Source organism: Hyperolius riggenbachi, chromosome 9, assembly GCF_040937935.1.
Source record: "Hyperolius riggenbachi isolate aHypRig1 chromosome 9, aHypRig1.pri, whole genome shotgun sequence".
Lineage (NCBI taxonomy): Eukaryota > Metazoa > Chordata > Amphibia > Anura > Hyperoliidae > Hyperolius > Hyperolius riggenbachi.
Window position 1 is genome coordinate 214,670,276 of NC_090654.1, and position 23,009 is coordinate 214,693,284.

Consider the following 23,009-nt stretch of genomic DNA (forward strand, 5'->3'; position numbering starts at 1 on the left):
CATGTTAAGTCCACGAATGAACCTTTCCAGAAAGCTGAACATGCTGGGAATTGTAGTTATCCAATCGCTCAGGCTGCCACCGCCTTTGGCATTTTCTTTCATTATTGCCTCCAAGTCCATCTGCCTTCCCCCAAGCTCGAAATAAAGAGCCGTCTGAGGCTTCCTGTCAGGAAAGCTCTTCTTTATGAGTGAAATGTGTCACTTTAGACATCTAAGAATAACTGACGTCTCCAGTCTCACATGAATTCCAAAGAATTGAACGGGAGTAAGTAAAATATTCAGCTGTGTCTGAAAAACCAAAACCACAGTAGTGGCAAAAACTAAACTATTTTAAACTGCTGCATACATATGTATTGAGGACCTGGAAGTGTGGAACTGTATGCCGTAACTTTAAGGGCACATACAATTTATTTCCTGACCTCAAAATGACAATCACGCCATATGGCACAAACAAGCGAATATTGGGCATGTAAAGAGGAAAATGGCAAAAATGTGAAGTAAAACCCACACAAAACAATCACGGCTACATCTTATAAGGTACAATGCAATGAAGTATTAACATGGAACTAAACTCTCCAAGACAAGCTGCTCCTTGGTTAATTCAGCTCAGACAGCTTTAAGGCCCAGTTCGCATTGCGTTTTTGAGCCTTAAGGATCCGGTGAGCAGATCCGTAAGCGGATCCGGTCTCCGCTTTACCGGATCCGGATGGCTCGTCCGTGGCCCTGTTCACATAGAGAAAACGGATCTGATCAATGATTGATTGGATCCGTTTACACTCAGCAAATATATACCTAATCTTCTGCAGCAGCTGGCGGTAGAGGCTTCCTCTTCTTCCGCTTCTTCCGCTGTGATTACACAGCGCGTCATGTGACTAGTCACATGAGGCGTCATGTAGTCATATGACGCGGAAGAAGACTGAAGCCTCTACCGCCGGCTGCTACGGAAGATTTGGTATGTATAAACCCTCCCTCGGCCACCCGCCCGGCTGCTGCACCCTCCTCTCACCCTACCGTCGCTAGATTCACAGAGTCGCAAGCCCCTATCCCCCGTGGAACGGTCCATTACTTCACTAGTGTGAAGAAACGTTCCGTTTTCTATTGCCCCCAATGCTGCTGCATTTTTTGTCCGGATCTGTTCGGCTGGGCAGAACAGTCTGGAAAATTAGGGCCTGCGGCAATTTTTCGATCCGCGGACCGGAACGTACGGAATGTATCCGTACCAACGGACGCATGTGAATGGATCCATAGGTTTACATTGGATCCATTCACATCCGTTCAGTTTGTACAGTACAGTACACTTTCCGGTTCCGGTCTGCAAAAAAACGCTAATGTGAACAGGGCCCAAGTCAAAATAATAAAATACAGATCACCTTAGATCCTTTGCTGCTTGGATAATAATAACAACAACAACATTTCTATAGCACTTTTCTCCCATATGTCTCAAAGCTCTTAGGCTCTCTCAGATTTAGTAGTTGGTAGTAGGATGAAGTATTCACACAACAAAAATTATATTTCTGCAAATGCCAAACTGAACAGGTAGGTTTTCAGTCTGGATTTAAACACGTCCAGAGATGAAGCTGTCCTGATCTGCTGAGGTAAGGAGTTCCATAATGTAGGAGCAGCATGACAGAAGGCTCTGGGACCAAAAGTTTTCAGGTGGACTCTCGGTATGACTAGATTATTAGAACCTGTGGATCAGAGAGTGCAGGGATTGCTAACATTTCTTTCATGTATCCAGGGCCCAGATTATGTAGTGATTTAAATGTCAGTAGACCAATCTTGAATAGGATCCTCCACTTTATAGGTAGCCAGTGAAGGGAGTGCAGGACCGGTGTTATGTGGCAGTTTCATAATGTTGCGTGTTGCGATGTGATCCCATGGAAGTGCCCGATTTGCTGAAAAGCAACAGCGCATTGTCTGGAAACAAGCGCTGCAACGTGCCGCCGACCGGGAAGTCAACTAAGTCTATGACAACGCAGCTTTTTTTTCAGTTTTTTTGGATCTCATGCGCCAAAGCGTATGTTTTCAATACACTTCCGCACAATCCGAATTTTGACCACAGGAAGTGAGCACTAGAGAGCCTCACATCCTGCTTGGCTTGTAGCCAGAAGGGGGATTATCACGCATTGCCGTGGTAATCCCCAAAGGCTATTTTTAGCAGTGTGGTGGTCGCACTGCACCACTTTATTAACGCCAGTTAGCAGTGTGAAACTAGCCTGAGGAAACAACTTTATCAGCAACCAAAATAAACGTGACAACATTTTTCACACATCAATATTGCAAATGACCAACTAATTTAAGGCTACTTTCACACCATGACGTTGCGTTTTAGGGGACGTTATGGTCGCATAACGTGCCCCTAACGCAACGTATGGTGGTGTTGAAGTTGGACGTCAGATTGAGCTGCGTTATGCAGCTCTCAAAGCAGCAGGTTAGTGATAGGAAGTCCGGATCTTTTTAAGGATTCGGATCATTTGAATTGATCATTGAAAAGATCCGGATCTTTAAACCAAATGATTTGATTCATTTTACTAGGTTAGCAGACTGGGTGAAATGACTAGCAGGACAGGACTTTCCCTGCACTGTACATTCTGTATGTTCCTGTTTCTTCCAGACAGACATCCACTGTGAACCGAATCTTTCATTGTGATTATCCGGATGATTTAACTCACAAAAAAGATCCGGATCAAATGAACGATTCGTTCATGATCCGGACAACACTACAGTCCTACCACAAGTTTCTGCAGTGCAGTGAATATTGATTAGCCATGTGGTTGGCCACGGAGGAGGAGGGGAGACCTCCTCCTCTGACATTACTGAGCATGTGCAAGCAGTCTAACGCTGCTTAGCCCAGTATAACGTACAGCATGCAGCACTTTGTTTAAACGTGCTGTGTTACTATGTAACGCAACGTGGGCACTGTGAACAGCACAATTGATTTTACAGTGCTGTGAGTTAGGTTGCGTTACTGGCTGCTGTAACGTGGGACTTTAACGTCCCACTGTGAAACCAGCCTAAATGCTGCGCACGAAGTGACCATGCGTGCATTTTTGAAGAAAAATGTCCTTTTAACAGCACTCTACACATGTGGCTGACTGCAAAATAGCTGCCCAACAGAGTTTATCCAATGGATGGATCCAGCAAAATGCCCGATATCGGTTGCTTGTGGTTTGGCTATTTTTTTTTTTTTTACTCAGTTGTCCGATACGGCAAAATCTGTCATCTGTCTGACCTTACATACGACTTTAGATGAGCGTGTATACGAGGCTATAGTCCACCGATCCCACAGAAATCAGACTGTGTGCTGCGTTCATAGACTTACCATCATTCACTGCTCATGTGGACATTCCATCATCTCCTGCTCTCATTAACATAAGACTGTCTGCACCTTGTACTGACACTTCAGTATCTCCAGCCTTTATGGACAGCAGATTGACTGCTGTTCAATGGGAATTCGATTGTCCACTGCTTAGGGGCGTACACATGCACTAGGGAAGCCAACGACGGGTCCGTCAGACCCTCCCGCTGGGCGGACTTTCAGCACACAGTAGTGTGTGTATACTGAGCGTTCAGGAACAGCCTCATCAGTCCGCCGTCAGTGCGTACACACGCACTACTGTCTGCTGAAAGTCCGTCCAGCGGGAGGGTCTGAAGGACCCGTCGTTAGCTTCCGTAGTGTGTGTGTACGCACCTTTACACAAAACTTATATCATCTGTTGTTCTAATCTGATTGCTATCTGCACAGACAATAATGCCACCCCCAACTGCATATCAGAACCTCTGCTGCTTGCATGGGTTATCTTCATCTTGTAAGGACATCCATTTTATCTGTTCTTTTCATGTTTGTTAAATTGACTGCTGTATGAATGGACATTAAAACATTTGCATCAATTCAACATTAGACTTGCCAGTTTTTAGTTGTTTTTGTTTTGTTTTGGGGGGGAAGGGTTATATCAACGTGTCAGCGCATAATAAATAGGTAAATGGGCATGCCCATGGATCTTACCCTATTGCAGCTTCTGATGCGTGTATAGCCGTGGCAGTCAGTGGTCTCTTCATGTTGCAGCCAAATCACCACCCTGGCTGCTTGCGATGATGTCCCACCCAGCCACTGCTCCGTGGCACCCGTACTAAACTAAGGGGACACAATTTGCCATCCTTGGACTTAGTGAATGAGGCCCAAAGAGTACCAAAAACTTTCAAAGAAAGCCAAGGACAGTTTTGACAAATGAATATATTTCCTTCGCTTTTCCTTTAGTAAAAGCATGATTTTGAATCCTTCAGTTACAAAGGACGTCTGCTTGAAAAGGCAAAAAAAAAAAAGAAAAAGAAAAAATCTATTAATATTTGCTGCCCTCAGCAGAGCGACATGACGGAAGGTGTCAGATTATGTGGCTGGCCTCATTTGAATAACAATGTGTGCCCGGGACGTTTCAGGTCTCTCACCTAATGCCTCCTTTATATTGTTTAACACTGGTTAGATCAAAGACAATTGACCAAAACATTTCCAGTTTGCGCTTGCCGCTTTTTGTCATCACCCCTGGAAACGGCGCTCTTCCCGCTGCCCTCGCTTTGCATGACAATGCCACTGAACTGTTTAAAATTAAAAGTCTGACATACATGAATTATGCAAATCAGCGACTCTGGCTTATACTAAAAGCTGATGCTTTTAGATTTGGCATGGTAATTACAGGAAGGGGGAGAGGAGGAGGGCTTTTTTTTCACATACGACAATATTTACGTGGTACCTTTTTAACTGCGGCGTAAATCACGGTTTCAGGAAGAGGTTCGGAGAATGTCTAGTGGGATTTCTTTTTGCTTCTTTTCAGCTGTAACAATGCTGATGGAAAGGAACAGGGCGCGGGTTACACATTGTATTGTGACAAGGCACTGTGATGATCTCATCAAGCTAAAGTGAAAATTAGATACACATGCAGGGAGATTCAATTGAAAAAAAAAAAACTGCCACCAAAGTTGGAAATCTTGTGAGAGCCATGATTCATGAATGTGTATTTGTATTTATAAACAGAGCTGCTCATGCGTAACAGAACACAAAATGAAGCAAGTGATTAATTTGATCAGGCGACACCTTTGCACTGCTCTGATTTGCTGGCCATGATCATGTGTCATTTCGAGTATGAGTATGTCAAAAGTGACTGGATAGTGTACTTGTTTAACCTCCTTGCCGGTTATCCCGAACTCAGTTCGGGGTAACCTGCGCAGGAGGATTTCTCAGGCCCCGCTGGGCCGATTTGCATAATTTTTTTTCCCTGCACGCAGCAAGCACTTTGCTAGCTGCGTGCATACTACGATCGCCGCCGCTCGCCGCCGATTCGCCGCTACCCGCCGCGCTGAGTCGCCCCCCCCCCCCCACCCCAGCGCAGCCTGGCCAATGAGTGCCAGGCAGCGCTAAGGGGCGGATCGGGATTCCCTGTGACGTCCCGACGTCGATGACGTCGGTGACGTCATCCCGCCCTGTCGCCATGGCGACCGGGGAAGCCCTGCAGGAAATCCCGTTCTCAACGGGATTTCCTGCTTACTCTGATCGCCGAAGGCGATCGGAGTGGGTGGGGGGATGCCGCTGCTTAGCGGCTATCATGTAGCGAGCCCTGGGCTCGCTACATGATTTAAAAAAAATAAAAATAAAAAAAAAAGTGCTGCGCTGTCTCCTTGCCGGCGTGAATTGAACCGGCAAGGAGGTTAAGGACCATTCCAGCAGAAAAAAAAATTCCTTATTGACAGTTGCCAAGTCTAACTGCCAAAATAATGTGTAAGCGAGTAGGGAGGTTAGCTGGTATCTTACTGTTTTGGCAGTTAAACTGCCATTCTGGAAATACTTTTGAAAACAAAGAAGAACCTTAGAATACCCCATGAGGAGATAGACTAGTCCAAAACCTGTTGGGTCTGTCAGATTTTAACTGCTTACTTTTTTTTGCTGGAGTGGTTCTTTAAAGGGGCACTGTGGTGAAAAATTGTAAAATTTAAATTGTGTGCAAACATCGACAAATAAGAAGTACTCTTTTTCCAGAGTAAAAGGAGCCATAAATTACTTTTCTCCTATGTTGCTGTCACTTACAGTAGGTAGTAGAAATCTGACAGAAGTGACAGGTTTTGGACTAGTCCATATCTTCACAGGGGATTCTCAGCAAGGCTTTTTTTCTTTATAAAGATATTCCCTAAAAAGCATTTAAACAATGATGCTGGCCAGCTTCCCTGCTCGCTACACAGTTTTTTTTGCAGTTGGACAGAGCAACTGCCATTCACTAAGTGCTTTTGAAAATAAATAAATCCCTGAGAATTCCCTATGAAGAGATGAACTAGTCCAAAACCTGTCACTTCTGTCAGATTTCTACTACCTACTGTAAGTGAGAGCACCATAGGAGAAAAGTAATTTATGGCTCATTTTACTCTGGAAAAAACATACTTCTTATTTCTCTATGTATGCACATATTTTAAATTTTACTATTTTTTGCCATAGTGCCCCTTTAAGGGCTCTCCCTCTGACACAGGAGACCAGGGTTCAAATCTTGACTCTTCCTGTTCGGTAAGCCAGCACCTATTCAGTAGGAGTCCTTGGGCAAGACTCCCTAACACTGCTACTGCCTACTAACCATGCCCTACTGGCTGCTGCAGCTCAAGTGCTTTGAGTCCACAAGGAGAAAAGTGCAATATAAATGTCATTTGCCTTGTCAAAGGAAGATGTAGGCTAAAGAACCAAACCAGAACCTTCTAAGTCTACCAGTCAATTATTTGGAATCGTAACAGCATTACGGAGCATTCAGATCAGAACTTAAATTTGAACTAATGTGGACTGCGGCAGGGAGGTTAACTTACCCTTGCTGGCATCTCTTTGTGCTGCGCTCCATGTCACGTTCCAGCTCCACAATACTTTCTCCTTCCAGCTGTGAAGAAGGAATTATCAGAGATAGAACACGACTTGGAAGGCAGCAAAAAGGGCGAGATAACCCCCGCCACAGTCCACATCAGTCCAAATTTGAGTTCTGATTCGGATGCTTAAGAACGCTGTTCTGATTCTGAATGATCTTCTCTAATCACCAGATCATTTTCTTTTTCATTTGCTAAACAAGTTTGTAGGCTAAAGAACCAAACCAGAACCTTCTAAGTCTACCAGTCAATTATTTGGAATCGTAACAGCATTACGGAGCATTCAGATCAGAACTTAAATTTGAACTAATGTGGACTGCGGCAGGGAGGTTAACTTACCCTTGCTGGCATCTCTTTGTGCTGCGCTCCATGTCACGTTCCAGCTCCACAATACTTTCTCCTTCCAGCTGTGAAGAAGGAATTATCAGAGATAGAACACGACTTGGAAGGCAGCAAAAAGGGCGAGATAACCCCCGCCACAGTCCACATCAGTCCAAATTTGAGTTCTGATTCGGATGCTTAAGAACGCTGTTCTGATTCTGAATGATCTTCTCTAATCACCAGATCATTTTCTTTTTCATTTGCTAAACAAGTTTTGCTAAACAAAAGCAAGCGCAGTAAAGAACATTTTTGGAAGCATCCCATGCCCCTATTACCAGCCCTCATCCATCTAGATACATAGGTAGTGGACGCCTAGCTGATCACAACAGCCAGCAATCAGTTTACTTACTGTAAATAAAAGATGGTCTCTCCATTGGAACGAATGAAAAGCTTTTTACCATCCACAACACAACCCCACCTAGCAGGTGGAGGTACAATAACTAAAAATCAATTTTGGCAGCTATAGGTAACCAGTTCTTGCAGGTGTAGAAAGGCATGAGCAGATAGTTCAGATGTTCAGAGGACAGTCATTTAGGATAGTTAATTATAGGATAGGATAATTTAAATACTTGTATGTTTACAGCGCTACTACAGGTTGGCAGAACAAAAAATACTTCAATATATCAACCACTACTGAAATGCAATCAGTAAGTCGGCACTTCCAAAAAGTATTACAGAGCTGTCTTTAAATTTGTATGAGACGCCATTAGAAAAACGTAGCTGTTTCCATCAAGGGTTTCCAGGAAAAGAATTTGGCTTGCTCACAATTTAACTGTACTTTTAAATGGTTATTCACAGTAAATGTCCATGAAACAAATCTCTCCAGGCCCATACCTAAACAAAGTATCTGATACCTCAGTAACCTAAACGTTGTGTTAAAGGGAAATGAAAGGAATATGGAGGCTGACATAGTCATCCCCTTATAAACAATGCCAGGTGTTTGGCTGCCAAGTTGAGCCTTTGGCTTTAGTTGTTTTCGAGTCACACACTTGCAACAGGCCTACAGCCAGTGGAGTCAGACCAGAGTTACAGCCTCCATATTCCTCTAATTTCAGGTTTCCTTTAAAGGAAGCATAAACAATAATAGAAAGGCATGGGTTCCTGATATGTTTGCCAGATCCACGTTTCATTTCATTTATTACATGAAAAACAATCGCACAAATGTTGCTTGATTGCATGCAAGAATCAGCATTTTAAAGCCAGTTAAAATACACGTAAAGTGATCTACCTGTCACAATTATGCTCTAAGCTCTGAGTAGCATGACCTGTCTAAACTAAGCCAGCATATCACAATCACCTACGCTGTCACACCAACATGGCGCCCATGCACACCTGAAGTGGCCCACAACTCGAACCGAAGAGTAGTTCCTGAAACAGGGATCCCTATAAGGGGCCTAAAGTCCACCAGCACAGCAGTGATATCCACGGACTCAACTAAATATTAGCAATATTCTCAATAGCACATATACTTTATCAGTGGGGGATTCCAGCACACAGCGTTATATTTATCTCACCACCTGTCAGGCTTGTCTGGTCAGCCCGTAAAACCTGCACAAAACAAACCTACACAATTCTACAAAAACCCTGCAGGCAGATGTAGCAGATGTACAGATTGACAGATAGTATTCACCAAACAACAAGAGTAAGAAGCAGTATAAACTCAAATATAGTCACCTGAGGCCTGGGGTTTGGAGGCAGTCCAGATTATAGCCAGGAGAGGACAGGTAGAGGGCAGATAGGTTGTAAGCAGTTTACACACTTTCCAGAAGACCTGGTCAGTACAATCCGAGTCAGTCCAGGCAGAGTTCATGAAAATAGTCATATAAACAAGCAGAGGTCGATCCAGGCAGCAATCAGGGATATCCAGGAACAAGCAGAGTTGGCAACGAGTAATCCAAACAAAGAGCGTGGTCAGGAACAAGCAGGAGTCGGCAACAGGAGATCAATCTTAAAATAAGCTTGGTCAAAATGCAGACAAAGTCGGCACAAGATCAATAGTTGTGAGTGCAGTCTCAGCAACACGCCCCAGGCGATGACAGAGGGCGTTCACCTAACTTTTATACTAGGACTAACCAATCAACTAAAAGGAATCCAAAAGTGCCCAATCAACGTGCGGCGTGTCAGCAAGTCAGCTGACATGCCATGCATACATGCTGCTACTGTTTACAGTGGCAGCCGCGTCTACAGCGGCAGAGCGCGTACTGACAACGCGTCAGTCGCTTAGCCAATGGGAACTGAGCGCTGTGCGCTCCACTGACATCGGAGCTTTGCTGAGACCGAGAGGCTTACACCTCAGCATGGCTCTCAGCGTTCCGCCGTCATGAGCGGCGAGATCTTACACCACCTCTGCCAGTCTATGTTTTCTCGTGGGTACCCACTCACGTGTCATATGTCTTGCTGATGGCGATCAGTTCCCATGAACAGGAGCCACGTCAGGTAAAGCCCTCGTTTCTGCACAGAGCGACGACCAGGATGTTGCACGTCCTCAGAACAGCTTTCTTTTAAAGGAAGCCACTACAGCTTAAAAAAAATAGTTTTAAAATGTTGGTCACATGACCTTAGGCAGCTAAGTTGATGGGGTTAATAAGAGGCTCTGTGGAAGGAACTTCCCTTACTCCTTGCATTTCCCCATCATACACCCTACACCAGTGGAAGTCTGTACTTCACAAAATGTCTGCCAAACAGGCTCCTAACTAGTTGTGAGCAAAATATTCTCCAAACATGCAGATTTCTGTTGACTTTACATTCAGCTAATCAAACCCAACAGCTGCTAATTAAATGGACAGCAGCTGTTTAGTTAACCAGAAGCTAGAGGCTTTAATTGGCTGGAATTAATCCCATCCCTAGGTCAGTGGAAATCTGCACATTAGGAGGATAATTTGTTGCTTCATACCTCTTAACTGAAAAAAAAAAGTCCGATCATCTACATATAGTGCTAAGAAATCCCCAACCGAATGGTAAACTAATACCAGCTTATTTATTGATTACAAAGACAGCCTAAATGTTCTCTTACCACATTTAAATTCTGATTTTACTTTCCTTTCTCAGCTGTCAGTAGTTAGTTCCTCGTCTTCAGACAGATATTATGTTGGAAGAGAAAGACAATTCAATAAGCAGATCTTAGGTTACTGTGGGATTGATAAAAAAAACACAGCAGTAAGCTGCTGTACCTTACACACATATTACCAGCGGGTACCACAGCTTACTGTCTGGCAAATTAAATAAAACAAATGTGAGATTGGCCTCCAGTGTGCTAAATGGCCGTAGTGTTGAAACTTTCCATGGTGCTGATACGTACAGTTCTATAGGCAGCAGAAAAAAATAGCATGGCCCTTCCCATTATTAACTTCTACAGTCACCATTAGCATGGCTCCAAAACACAGGGGTGACATAGCCCCTCACTGATTCAAAAGCTCTGCCCCCACCCGTGGTGGGCATGGGGCTGCTGGGGTAGATCCCCATGCTTGCTCCAGTTCCCAAAAATCATAAAGAAGCTCTGTGGTGGGACCTAAATGACTGTGTGTCATGATCGCTGCTGCAGCAGGTATTGCTGGCAGTAGTAGTGCTGCTGCTCAGGCAGTTCTGATCTCTTTCCATGCAAGCTGCATAGCTTTGTCTGCCTTTCCCTGCTGTCTGCTTGTGACTGATTATCATTCACCTGTGTGGGAATCTGCATGTCTGCTCCCATTGGATGACCTCAGTATAAAGATCTGCTTCCTGCAGGGTTTCCTCGGGCTATCATAGTTTCAGTGTAGCTAGTCTTGCTGTTGCTTCAGCCCCAGACCGTGTTTCTTGTTCTAAAGATACTTTGCTGGTCTTGCATCATATATTGGTTCATTGCCAATATATATGCATACCAGCACGTTTATTATTTTCCTTGTATTCGTGTTACGTTGATACATCAGTGACGCTGATATATACGTACACGAACTGTTTATATCCTGTGTTCAGTTAGTCAGTTTCCAGCACGTTTTGGTAGTTTGCGCGTATCGTGATCACCCGTGCTGAGTTAGTATCCTGCTCCTGGTCCTGTTTGTGGATTGCGTTCATCTCTGCGAGGAGATAACGAATCCTTCTGAATCCTGTCCTGTTACCGTTTGTGGATTGCATTCATCTCTGCGAGGAGATAACGAATCCTTCTGAATCCTGTCCTGTTACCGTTTGTGGATTGCGTTCATCTCTGCGAAGAGATAGCGAATCCTTCTGAGTCCTGTTCCCTGTATTGCTCCAGTGCTAGTCAGTGTTCCTGCTTATGTCATATATCGGTTCATTGCCGATATATACATATGTTAGTCAGACGTTACAAATAGTTTCATTGATAGCTGTAATTGTAATACGCTAGGAAAACATACTTATTGTATATTTGTCTGTGTTACGTTCATCTATCTTGATCCTGCTATTTCCTGACTATCCTGTCCTGTCTTTGTGAGGCACGCCATCGCTGCAAACGCATTGGCTGCCTCATTCCAGTCTGTCTTGTTGTGGACGCTTGCTGTCACTAAGTAGTGGCTAGTTAAGCAAGCGTTCATTCTGTCTACCTGCCCTGATCTCCTCAGTTCTGGTTTATGCGCTCAGCGCTACTTTGCGCTGAGACGTTATCACGAAAGTATTGTTTGTGGCTGTTCGGATCTGCACCGGCTCTGTGCGCCACAATCTCCTATTGAAGTCAGTCCTCTCCTCCACTAAACTGGGGATATCCTGATTCCTTGTGCTGGTGTGTGTACCTCCTTCACGTCAGCTTATGCATCACGTGCTGACCATGGAGAATACACATCCAAGCCTAACATTATGATAGCCCCATTACCAACCCCTATTGTGGGGGGGGGGTTTCCAGAAATTATGACACTGTTTGTCAGGGGTCCTGCTCCTTTAAAAAATTTGAAAAGCTTGGTCCTGAAGTTACAGACAAATTTATATCAGAATTGGTTAAAGTTCTGGCCAATCCCGACTTTCGGGCTTCTGCAATTTCTACCTGGTCTGATTGGATCGTTTGTGCTCTTTTTAAGGGCAAACTGTTTGATTGGGCAATCGATGTCTTAGATCACACTCAGTTTAGACAAAGTCCTTTGCAATTTATAGCTTTTGTAATTCACAATTGGTTGCGCATAGATCGATTGCCTTTTCCTCTTAATGAACTCCTGGCAGCAGGCCAATCAGCTGCTCCTTCAATTGCTTGCAAAAATGATCAGCAAGCAGAGAGTGTTACTGATAATTTTCCTGCAGCTTTGAATAAATCACCAAAACCAGCAGGGTCTAAGGCAAAACGCAAACGTTCTAAGAAACGTGTCCAATCTGCAGAATCGTTATCTTTAGCGACTGCGCATCAGACCTGCAATGAGATTCTGCCATTAACAGATAATGAAATGCAATTGTCTTTCAGGGGAGTTAAATGGACTTATGAAACTACTAATGAACTTTCATCACTGGCTAGGGAAAATAAAGATTTTTGTTTAAAAGAATTATCTGAGTATGATTATGAGGATATATTACAGAGTATTGAACAAATCAATCTATTCGTGCAGCAAGGAAAATTTGCATACACTACAGTCCAACACTTGCTACAGGTATTGGAGATTCTTAGGAATAAGAAATCTGCCAATCGCCTGCTAAATAACCCAATACATGTTTCTGCCACAACCACATTTGCAAACTGTGATCAGCCTGTTAAGTATGCATGGGATCCTCCATTTGAGAAAGGAAAGATGGAAGCCCTGGTCTATGAATGGAAGAATGATTCAAGTTCATTTTGTCAATTTTACAGTGCAAAAAGTGAATTAGTATTGAATGCATGCATTAAGTCTGCCTACAACCTAATAAAAACTGGTGTGTGTGGGTATGACTTTGTGGCTCCATTGATCGATGTGTGGAAAATGATTTTGGACGATTTTTATGCGATTCAATCAGTTGATACCAGGGAAGACACACTGTCAATTGGAGACTGTCCAACTTCTCCAGTTACTGAGTCCCTGCCATGTCTTGTGAATGTTCCTGTAACTCCACCCTGTACCATGGATAACTCAGTGTTACTTCCCAGTAAAACAGAAGCCACTGATACTTTCTTAATTTTGCCCTGCACAAATTTCTCAGCAGAGAATCCAGAGGTCCTGTTGACTTCTGAGTCCAGCCTAGCCAGTACTCATGAGTCTTTGTTCAGTGAAACAGACACCAGAAAAATCTTGCCTGTCTCTGCAAACACTTCTGCAGAAATTACCTGTGTTGATAAAGTTCAACTTCTGTCTGATCCAGCAGATGCCAATAGATGCACTACATCAGTTTCCGAGTCCCAGCAATCCTGTCCAGAAACCTCAGAACCCCAGCATCTGAATTTTCCAATTTTACAATTGAATGGTGATTCAGATGCGCAAACATTGTGTTTTGATCTTCCTGTTTCTACACCTCACTCTAGTTTCGTAAATAACTCAGAGCGTCTGCTATGTGAATCCGAAATCGCAGAATTATTACCGTGTTCAGAAAATGTTCCAGTAAATTTGCCCTGTACCATGAATTGTGCAGTAGATCTCTCCAATGAAACTCAGGTCACAGAATCATTATGCTGTCCAGCAGGTGCTTCCATGGTTTTGCCCTGCAATATGGACTGTTCAGTGATCCTGTCCAGTGAAGCTGTGGTCGCAGAGTCTTATGCTTCACCCAGTACTTTGGATACTTCAAACCCTCTAGCAGAGGAGTCTGAGGCACTGCTTACCTCAGTTGGTGTTGCAGTAATATTCACTTGTTTAGCAGCTGTTTTGGAATTACAGTCTGCTCTAATAAAACTTGATGAATTTCTGCCCAGCGAAGCAGAAGCCATTGAAATATTGTCCTCGTCAGCAAGTGTGTTAGATACCTTGCCCTGTACACAGTCTGATTTAACCAATGTTGTTGAGTCCCTCTCCAGTGTTGTAACAGCCGAGGAACTCCAGCCCTGTCCTCTGAATGTTTCAGAAGTCTTGCCCTGTAACATGGATAATTCTGATTCTCTGGTCAAAATAATAGAAATCTCAGAATTTCAGTCCGGTCTGATGAGTGTTCCTGAAACCCAGCCCTGTATCCTGAAAGATTCTGGTTCTCTGGCCGCTGTGGCAGAGGTTCCAGAGTCCCCTTCCTGTCCAGGGAATTCCTCAGTTTTGCCTAGTCCAGTGGGGGCTGCTGCTGCAATACTGACTTGTTCTGCAGCCCCTCATGAGCTCCAATCCAGTGTATTAGATGAGTCTCTGTCCAGTCCAGAGGTAGTTGTGGAGTCCCTATCTGGTTCAGTGCATACATCAGAAGATTTGTCCTGTCTTGTTAGTGCCCCTGAATCTGATTTGTTACTGACTTTGCTGGAATCAGCGACATCTAAGTCTGATCCTGCATTCTTGTGTGAAAGTCCAGTAGTTGCGAAGTCTAGTCATGATGATTTTTTTTTGGCCGGTCCTGGTTTTGGTCCTGTCTTGGCTGACCCTGAGGCTCACAGTTCCTTGACGTGCCCAGAGGTTTCTCTTGTACCAGTGTGCCCAGATGTTCTTTGTGTGCCAGAATGCCCAAGTGTGTCTAAGGTGTTAGCGTGCTCTGATGCTTCCTTAGTGGGAACATGTTCTGATGTTGCCAGTCTGCCTGCATGCCCAGAGATGGTTCTGGTCCCTGAAAGCCCTGATCTTGATGTTTGTCCTTGTGGCCCTGACTCGGGAATTGCCCTAGGTTCCATAGGGGTTCTTGATAGTTCTCCATGTGAGCCTAAGGGGCGTTCTGACCTATGGGGATCTCTTTGGAGCTTCAAGGTGTTCTGGGAAATCTCTGAGGAAACTTGTCCTGGTGCCTTGGACTGGTTCAACAGTGGGTTTTGTATTGGTAAAGACAGTCCCGGTGGGCATTGCAAAGGCTTTGGCGTTTTTGAACGGTTCCTGGAAGGCGGTGGGTATCGCTCAGGGAGTTTCGGAGGGCTTTCTTCTGGAAATCATGGTTCTGATGGGTGTCACACTGGGGCTTGTAGTACTGATGGGCATGGTTCTGTAGGTTCTGGTTCTGATGGGTCCAGTCTTGTGGGGACTGATTCTGGAATTTGGTCTTGCCGGGCTGTCCCGGTCATCATGAATTATCAGTCAGACTGTTTTGTTGGGAATTTCAGTTTTGAAAAGCGTCTGGAATCCGCTTTTAAGGGGGGGGGGGGGGGACTGTCATGATCGCTGCTGCAGCAGGTATTGCTGGCAGTAGTAGTGCTGCTGCTCAGGCAGTTCTGATCTATTTCCATGCAAGCTGCATAGCTTTGTCTGCCTCTCCCTGCTGTAAGCTTGTGACTGATTATCATTCACCTGTGTGGGAATCTGCATGTCTGCTCCCATTGGATGACCTCAGTATAAAGATCTGCTTCCTGCAGGGTTTCCTCGGGCTATCATAGTTTCAGTGTAGCTAGTCTTGCTGTTGCTTCAGCCCCAGACCGTGTTTCTTGTTCTAAAGATACTTTGCTGGTCTTGCATCATATATTGGTTCATTGCCAATATATATGCATACCAGCACGTTTATTATTTTCCTTGTATTCGTGTTACGTTGATACATCAGTGACGCTGATATATACGTACACGAACTGTTTATATCCTGTGTTCAGTTAGTCAGTTTCCAGCACGTTTTGGTAGTTTGCGCGTATCGTGATCACCCGTGCTGAGTTAGTATCCTGCTCCTGGTCCTGTTTGTGGATTGCGTTCATCTCTGCGAGGAGATAACGAATCCTTCTGAATCCTGTCCTGTTACTATTTGTGGATTGCGTTCATCTCTGCGAGGAGATAACGAATCCTTCTGAATCCTGTCCTGTTACCTTTTGTGGATTGCGTTCATCTCTGCGAAGAGATAGCGAATCCTTCTGAGTCCTGTTCCCTGTATTGCTCCAGTGCTAGTCAGTGTTCCTGCTTATGTCATATATCGGTTCATTGCCGATATATACATATGTTAGTCAGACGTTACAAATAGTTTCATTGATAGCTGTAATTGTAATACGCTAGGAAAACATACTTATTGTATATTTGTCTGTGTTACGTTCATCTATCTTGATCCTGCTATTTCCTGACTATCCTGTCCTGTCTTTGTGAGGCACGCCATCGCTGCAAACGCATTGGCTGCCTCATTCCAGTCTGTCTTGTTGTGGACGCTTGCTGTCACTAAGTAGTGGCTAGTTAAGCAAGCGTTCATTCTGTCTACCTGCCCTGATCTCCTCAGTTCTGGTTTATGCGCTCAGCGCTACTTTGCGCTGAGACGTTATCACGAAAGTATTGTTTGTGGCTGTTCGGATCTGCACCGGCTCTGTGCGCCACAATCTCCTATTGGAGTCAGTCCTCTCCTCCACTAAACTGGGGATATCCTGATTCCTTGTGCTGGTGTGTGTACCTCCTTCACGTCAGCTTATGCATCACGTGCTGACCGTGGAGAATACACCACCAAGCCTAACACTGTGACCCCAAATTTGGAGCTTACAGATAAGCACTTCCTCTCCAACTAATGTGTATAGGCTGCTTCTGAGTCCTTATATAGACTGACCCGGCATGTCTCTTTTTAGACCAAGTCTCAGGAGACGCACTATATACACCAACCAGAGTGCTTCTCTGGTTGCTCCCTCATTCCTATGATCAGGTGCGCCACCACAAGTAGGGCTGGAACTCTTGAATGGGTGGACTGCTGTTTCACTTATTCAATCTTCTGCTGGTAGGCTTAGGACTCTCGGAGGGGCGGAGCTTCCCATGTTATGTTTACATTTGTAATTTTTGTCCATGTTACAGCCAAAGCCAGAAGTTGGCCAACGTGTGAACTGGATGGGCATTTCTCAAAATGGCCAATTTAGTTGTAACATCACCAGCCAAAGTCCAACATTTCACAATTTGCCGGGTGTCGTGTCACTTTCTTGGACATAACAGAACCAGGAGAGGTGGAAAGGTTAGGGTTAGGCAGAGGAGAGGGGGAGGTTAGTGGTAGGCAAAGAAGAGGGAAGGTTAATGTTAGACACAGGAAAGGGCAGGTTAATTTTAAGCATAGGAGAGGGGAGGTTAATGTTAGGCAGAGGAGATTGGAGATTAGTGCTAAGCAGTAGAGAGGTGAAGGTAACTGGTTGAATACACGACTGTGAGCCTTTGGGACACCCATTTTTGGAAGCACTACCAAGGCAGCAAATTAAACAGTGGTGACAACGCTGGAACGAGGGGAACAAGAGGACAGGGAAGGCTCTATAGCAGCCTTTCTCAACCTTTTTAACCTGGAGGAACCCTACAAATAATTTTGCGATCTCAAGGAACCTCTGCAAGTAATTTTGAGACCTCGAGGAACCCCTGCATTTATTTTGCAGGATGCATGGTCTATAAAAATAGGTGTGGCTGTTTATATAACTACCCCCTAATACAGTATCTCCTTTTTCTAGTGCTTTTTATTAAAACGGAATATAACCCTGCATTTCAACTTTGCTCTAAAACATTATTTACAGCATATTATATGCAACCAGCATTTTTTTTTTTACTAGACCAGCATTGGAAGGGTTAAACACAGAGGTTTAAAGTTCAGTGGAGAGAGCTACAGAAGTTCAGATAGATACATTTAACTAAATAGAATGTAACAAGTGATAAATGTTACACACTCTTTGGCTGTCCTCCAGCTCCTTCTCAGTCAGAGAGAGTGAGTCACATTCAACACTTGGATACATTTATGTAAACAAAATGTATCTATGTCAGCTTCGGATGCGTCTGCGGTACTCTCCAGGAACTTTAAAGCTCTGTGTAACCCTTCCAATGTCTAGTAAAAAAAAATGCTGGTTGTACATAATATACTGTAAATAATGTTTTAGAGCAAGGTTGAAATGCAAGGGTTATATTCCGCTTTAACGTGATCATTATTCTGACCCCCAATTTAATGCTTATTTTTTACAGTGCCCACTATTATAATGTGCTCTATTATATGTCCCCCACGATGGGGGAAAATGTCAAGGAACCCCTGGAGAGTGCTCAAGGAATCCTGGGGTTCCAGGGAACCCTGGTTGAGAAAGCCTGCTCTATAGGATCCAGAGCCTTCCCTGTCTATAGATAAGTATCTACCTTATATTTATTGCCTTTACATTTACTTTAAGCAATCATTAACGAGTGGCATTGTGGTGTATTGGACTGCACTTTTGCCTTGCAGCACTTGGTCCCCAGTTTTAATCTGGGCAGTAATACTATCTGCATGGGATTTTCTACCCGTGTTTGCATTGGCCTTCCTACAGGAGGGCAATTTTACAAAACACATTGAGGGTTGATGCACTAACCGCCAGAAATATTATTGTGTGCCGGGTAATATTAGTATTACTATCACCAGCAGTGTACAACGCATTACGCAGTTAGTAAGACCTGCGGTACATGGATTACGTGAGCATTGCTACGGTAATGCATGTAACGCTACTTGCATAACCCGCATTGCATCAACCCCTTTGAGTCTTAACTCTCGAAAATTTAGACCGCTCGCCTACTTGCAGTGGTTATTCAAGTGACTAGGCCATAGACTGTACAAGTCCAGCAGTGTAAACATTAGCTCTCCCTTGGAGAGTGTATCCAAGTTTCATTAACTGCATAGTTCTACAATACTCATGTTACAATTTTTTTTGCCTGAAAACTCCAGGGCAGCAAATAAAAAGACAGCTGCCCAAAAAAATATTTTGAATGTGAAGAGAAGCAGTGGGACGATAGGAAATTAAAATTCTGCTGCATTCAAAATAAACAGGTGCCTGGAAGGCATAAGGACGCTAAAGAAACATTTCGTTGAGTGAAGGCCTGTTTTTGGAAGCTGGAAGACGTGTGTGTTCACAGACCCAGATTCTGGCATGCACAGCTCCCCAGAGCCCAGCCAAAAGCAGAGAACCTGCAAAGGTGTTACTTCATTTAACTGCAGATTACAAGGCTAGCTCGATGGGTGTTTAAAAATAGATCTGAATAATCATGAATCCAGTCTTCGTTAGGAGAGAGAGAAAGTGAGAGAGAGAAGAGGGGAAAAAGTCTCTGGGTGTATAAAATATTGAGTTTATATTGAGTTTCTATTTTCAATAGTACTTTGAAACACAAGGGTCTAGTGGGACAATATTCAAAATATTAGGGTCAGAGTGAAGAGTGATACATCAGCCATTCAGAAACTAAAGATGATGGACAAATCAGAACCTGCATGCTTTGTTTACTTTGCTCTATCAATATTTAATTGTTGGAAGCCTCTTCCCTCCACTGAGGAGCACAGTATAACATCAGATCATGTTAGGCTCAGTTCTCACTTGAGCAGATGCAAAAAGACACGGTAAGGCCTCATTCACACCTAAAATAAAAAATGCAAGCACTTAGCAACCCCCCCCCCCCCCCCCCCCCCCCGCTGTGTGATGCGTTTCTGGTAAAAGCGCTTTTCTAAACGCTTTTCCAGAGCGATTTTGTAATTCACTCCCTGACGCAAGTCAGGAAGTGAACTCTTTAACCCGGAAAATAATAAATACAATAAATTTATTCTTAAAAACGCGAACACAATCAATTCACAAATCGGTTTTTGTGAGCGTTTGCTTATTTCCTATACCTTCCATTGAGGCCAAATCACCCCAAAAATGTCCAAGCACCACTTTGCTGCACGCACAGCGCACAAAATGTTCTGATATGAACCTTCTCACAGAGATTTATTGCACAAGCGTTTTGTGGGAGATTTTAAAAATCGCCTGTGCTTGAAAAAAGACCGAAAACTGTGAACAAGCCCTAAAAGCATAGCCATTTTGCCTCCGCTCTATCCACTTCACCTGCCGCCACTGCTGTCAATGCTGATTAGTCCAGGGAATAGCTTCTATTCACAAACCAGAGGCCGGCAGGAGCATGTTCATTGGTTTACACAAGACCAATTCCTCGTAGCAACAGGGAGAATTTCCATTTGGTCTTTTGCAATCAAATGGGGAGCCCCATGCTTCTGCCAGTGGATTCTTTTGAACAACAGGATCCACTTTCTGAGTTTCTTGGAGGAATAGAAAACATGCCAAACAGGTGCGTTTTCTACACAAGTGGGAACCAAGCCTTAGGCATATGACAATGGTTCCCAAGCAACCAAGACTCTACTACGCTTAAAGTGTAACATCTTTGCTGCCAGACATGCATTAAGGGCCTGTTCATACTTGTTGCGTTTGTAGAACGCGTATAAATTCAAAGAAACGCAAGTTGAAAAACGCATGCGTTTTTCTTGCGTTTGAATGCGTTTTCTATTGCGTTTTGCACAAACACGTGACCCAGGGCAAAAAAAAAAGAATTATGGGAACCGCAGAGGAAAACGTACGCTAAAAACACAATAGTACGCGTTTTTGATACGCGTCCATAGACTTTCATTGCGTCCGTTTCTATGCGTGACGCACAGAACTGCGTGCAGCAATGCGGATGAGAAACGTATGTGTCTCATACGCATACATGTGAACTAGCCCATTCAAAAGCATTAGGAGCCGTTTCTATGCGTTTTTGGTACCCGTACGTGTTCCCTGAAAAAGGCTAGGAACGCGCATAGTCTGAACAGGCCCTAAATCTACTTTATTACTCTAAGGACTGTTTTTAACGATTGTCTACTAACCAATCACACATTTTTGTGGTACGTTCTCAAGCTTCCAATCTACATCTGAATGAACAGTTTTCGAGACAGACAGGGAAGGTTTTGGTGCATCTGAAACCTGCCTTATTTTGTACTGCAGGCCATGCTTTGCCTCTAAACAAGTGCCATGGCATGGCTATATTATCCCTCTAGTAAAAATGTTTTTGAAAAAATATTATAACTATTATTGTGTATTTATACAGTTCTGACATCTATGTCACTAACTGTCCCTCAGAGCTCTCAATCTAATTCTTACCGCAGTCATAGTCCATTGTCCCTATCATAGTCTAAGCACAACTTGGGGGGTGCTAATTACCTTATCAGTATGTGGGAAATAGGAGGAAAATAGAGTGCCCGGAGGACATCCACATAAACAAAAGATACAAAGTCCATGCAATAGTGTCCTGGACCACACAAGTCCCTTGGATGCACAGGGATGGGCACTTGGGGTGCCACAGTCTAGGCCCATGGCAGGTACAGAGAGGAGAGCTCCGACTAGCCTGAACCACATGGACAGTTTTCATAGCAAAGTGCTGAGTTGCAGTATCACAAACCGCATGCCAACCCAATATACCCAATCGGTGAATGACTGGAGTCATTCTGATCAGATTATCCATTGACTGGTAGTGAATACTGCACTATGTGTACAAGTCCTTAGGCTGCATAAATGTCCTCCTCCTGTGTGCTTTGAACTTTGACAGGATGATTTGCATGTGACCTGAAGCAACAGAGCAATTTATTTCGGCAACATTATCGCATGACAGAGCTTCATTGGAAGTAGAAAGTAAGCTTAAAGTCAATGGGAACCGTGGGTTAAAACGTGCTCATGAAGACTTTCCAAAGCTTCCTTCGGCAGCAGAGAAAGCAGTATTTGACTGAATTGGTCAAATACTGCTCGCTTGGACAGCAAGGCACCGGGAGAGGAGAGGGAAGGCTTATTAGGATTAGCCTCTCCTCTCCTTAGGTAATTATCTGGCTTTTTTTTTTTTACCCCACGGTTCCCATTGACTTTAAAGAGGAACTTCAGCCTAAACAAACATACTGTCATTAAGTTACATTCGTTATGTTAATTAAAATAGATAGGTAATATAATCTCTTACCCACCCTGTTTTAAAAGAACAGCCCAATGTTTGATTTCATGAGGGCAGCCATCTCTTTGGTTGAAAGGAGGTGACAGGGAACATGAGACACAGTTCTAACTGTCCTGTGTGCTGATCACCCCTCCCAGTTGCTAGGCAACGTGAATAACAACATAGGAAATCCCATCATGCTTTGCACAGCATCAGGGGAAAAAAGCCCTGGCAGTTTTCTTTGATAGGTGGAGCTTAGCTAAAATGCAGCTAAAAATTTTGCTTTGGTAAGAAAAACAAAGTTCTGATGCTGTGAAACTGTTAAAGAAACACCAAGCCTTTTCAGTTCTGCTGAGTAGATTTTTAGTCCGGAGGTTCACTTTAAGCTTTTTTTTTTTTACCTCAAAGTACAACATTTACAGCAATTGCTGTGATTGCTGTAAGCTGGTTACTTTCTTCGGCCACTTGACTACAAACCACTGTATAAAGGCTCTGACTTCAGATATGTGCATGTACAGCCTCTAAATAAAGCAGGTCAGAGAAATGCCCTTGTTATGTTATATCTCACCTGAGTGTGTTTACATAATCTTATGAGGAGAACTGAACTCCATGTGCCTTTACCTTCCCTTACTTGCCCGAGAACGCCCATTCAGATGCTAGTAACACTGCAACTTTCAAGAGTGATTTATGAATACAATTCTCTTGCTTACAAAACTCAGAACATTTTTGTCTACTCTAGTGTTATAATAACAGTTACAGCCGTTCTGCAATAAATAATTGCTACAAATCCACAAACTGTGCAATGAGGAAAAATATTGCTGGTTATAAAATATGAAGAGCAAGCAGACAAATGATTGCTGGAAAGCTCGACATGATACATATGTTTATGAGGGACACGAAACATACATTATCAAATTGTCTTGTGGGAACAGATAAGTGTATTATAAATATGAGATGTTATGTGTAAATAGCTCGCTTTGCGATTGAGCATTTCTGTTTCCATGCGTTTCATGGCAAGGCTTCTGAGAGAAAATGCTATATACTACAGTATTAAAAAGCAGATTACTGTGATGTAGAGCATCAACTGGTCTTGTGTTATCT

At 43.7% G+C, this 23,009-nt stretch overlaps 1 protein-coding gene across 9 annotated transcripts in view; it reads right to left on the bottom strand.

Moving 5' to 3' along the window:
- FOXP1 (forkhead box P1) overlaps positions 1–23,009 on the bottom strand; it is a 1,092,253-nt gene that overhangs the window by 904,288 nt on the left and 164,956 nt on the right. For 2 of the 9 annotated variants that reach the window (XM_068253975.1, XM_068253973.1), the window contains one exon: positions 4,749–4,840. The exons of the other annotated variants lie outside the window; for them this stretch is intronic. The gene's annotated coding sequence lies outside the window, so the exon portion shown is untranslated. The remainder of the gene's footprint in view (positions 1–4,748; positions 4,841–23,009) is intronic. 9 annotated transcript variants of the gene reach the window in all.